At 51.6% G+C, this 2,500-nt stretch overlaps 1 pseudogene; it reads right to left on the reverse strand.

Moving 5' to 3' along the window:
- The window catches only part of LOC143263078 (large subunit ribosomal RNA), an 8,544-nt pseudogene that overhangs the window by 4,261 nt on the left and 1,783 nt on the right, over positions 1 to 2,500 (reverse strand).

Below are 2,500 nucleotides of genomic sequence, written 5' to 3' on the forward strand. Positions count from 1 at the left end.
TTCTTATTACTTGAGCCATCCTTACTCTTAGTGCCAACGCTTTTAGCTTTCTCATTTATGGCGTCCAGCACGCGCTCGATATCTTGAGGTTCTACTTCTCTATTGTTTGCCAACTCCATTATCCAGTTTTCGATGAACCTCATATCGTGACTGTCATCTAACGGGTTGGCCATTATGACGTCTCTGATTTTATTGCGCCAGTCCTCAGGTTCAGGGCCCTGAGCTGTCGCAGACGCATCATCATCCGTGGTTATATCCACATTCTGTTCTGCAACAGTTAAGTCCTCGGTCGAGCCCGCTTGGCTCGCCTCCTCAACCGTCGTCTCCTCACTCTGAGTGGGCATAAGTCCTAAGAGCCTCCTTTTATCGCCTATTTGCTTTGCCGTTTTAGTTGTGAGGAACCGAGCGATTTTCGCGTTGGGTTGTTTTTTGCCCCTATAATAGTAGTACAAGTCTTTTAATTTTTGCGTTTCCTCCTCCGTCCAGACCGAGGCTCTGCTGACTGAACGTGTTGGAAGCGCTTCCTGTACTCGTTTCGTATTCCTCACAACAGGGTGCCTGTGTCTTTCGTGCTGTGATAGGCCCCTTTTGGTGTTAAAAGTGTCCCCACAGACGGTGCAAAGATGTTGTCTTGCATCAGAGTCGGGCGCTCTACCTTTACATTTAGGGATGTGGCATCGGCATCCATGTATTTTATTAAAAATTTTGCCACATCCACTACAACGCCACCCAACTCCTACACCTGCGTGACACTGTTCAAAGTGCTTCACGAGGTCACCCGCCTGTAGGAACTGCCTATTCACATTGCGGCAAAGCCGGCATTGGACCGCTCCACTCAGAGGAAGGTCCACAATCGTTCCGTACTCACGACCGTTTGGATCGCCGAGGTCGTCATAAGTGGCCCTCCTATCCATAGCGGACATGTCCGCCACAGAGGTCCCAGGGCCAGGAACCTCTGTGTCCGAGGCTTCATCACTTGGGCTTTCTGCCATAAATAAATTTTAAAAAAAAACTTTTCCCGCCTAGCACAAGCCTCGTTCGTTTCCAACTCGTAGTCCATTAGTATAGCCTGGTCGTCTTTCGCTCCTATTAACTCCAATGTCCGACACTGACAGGTCCGCTCCCTTAACTCCGCTTAAAATTTCATGTTATTGGAACACTGAGTGTCCCATCGCTCCTCTCCTTACTTCGCTTTTAAATTTAAATAATTTGGACACATGTGCCCTCGCATCCTGCCAGTGTGGACATGATGTTGTGGAGAATAGCCTCCCCCGTTAGCTACCAATCCGAAGATTGGCACCCGGCCCCACCACGAGGAGGTGGGGGTAGGCACTTGGTGGAATTACTCATCACCTTAAGGACGCTAACGCTTTGCCACCCAGAGCTCTGATAAGAGCACTGGGCACTGGTTACTCCCGCCGTTTACCCGCGCTTTTTTGAATTTCTTCACGTTGACATTCAGAGCACTGGGCAGAAATCACATTGCGTCAACACCCGTGGGGGCCATCGCAATGCTTTGTTTTAATTAGACAGTCGGATTCCCCTAGTCCGTGCCAGTTCTGAGCTGAGCGTTGAATGGCGGCCGAAGAGGACGACCGCACCGATGGGAAACGCCACGGAAGCCTCGCAGCAAGGAAGATCCGCGGGAGGCCAAGGCACGGGACCGAGCTCGGATCCCAGCCACGAGAGCCGTTCACCTCGCCCAGGCCCGGCACGTCAGCCAGACCCGCTTCCCGACCAAGCCCGACACGCCCCGCTCCTCAGAGCCAATCCTTATCCCGAAGTTACGGATCCAATTTGCCGACTTCCCTTACCTACATTAATCTATCGACTAGAGGCTCTTTACCTTGGAGACCTGCTGCGGATATGGGTACGAACCGGCGCGACACCTCCACGTGGCCCTCTCCTGGATTTTCAAGGTCCGAGGGGATGATCCGGACACCGCCGCAACTGCGGTGCTCTTCGCGTTCCAAACCCTATCTCCCTGCTAGAGGTTTCCAGGGAACTCGAACGCTTATACAGAAAAGAAAACTCTCCCCGGATCTCCCGACGGCGTCTCCAGGTCATTTTGGGTTACCCCGACGAACACTCTTACGAGGGCCCGAATGGTATGCGGTTCCGCTGCCGGGTTCCGGAATAGAAACCGGATTCCCTTTCGCCCAATGGGTGTTTTTTGTGCATGTATATAATAACAAAATATGCTGCGATTTATATAATAATAAAAAAATAAAATAAAATAGCTGCGGTTTTTTTACAAGTGTTTAACGTCTTAGGACACCTCATCTACATAGGATTTCTCTTAGGGCTTAGGATCGACTGACTCGTGTGCAACGGCTGTTCACACGAAACCCTTCTCCACGTCAGTCCTCCAGGGCCTCGCTGGAGTATTTGCTACTACCACCAAGATCTGCGCCGACGGCGGCTCCAGGCAGGCTCACGCCCAGACCCTTCTGCGCACACCGTCGCGACCCTCCTACTCGTCAGAGCTTCATAGAGGACA

This window comes from Megalopta genalis, unplaced genomic scaffold, assembly GCF_051020955.1.
Source record: "Megalopta genalis isolate 19385.01 unplaced genomic scaffold, iyMegGena1_principal scaffold0314, whole genome shotgun sequence".
In the NCBI taxonomy this organism is placed as follows: domain Eukaryota; kingdom Metazoa; phylum Arthropoda; class Insecta; order Hymenoptera; family Halictidae; genus Megalopta; species Megalopta genalis.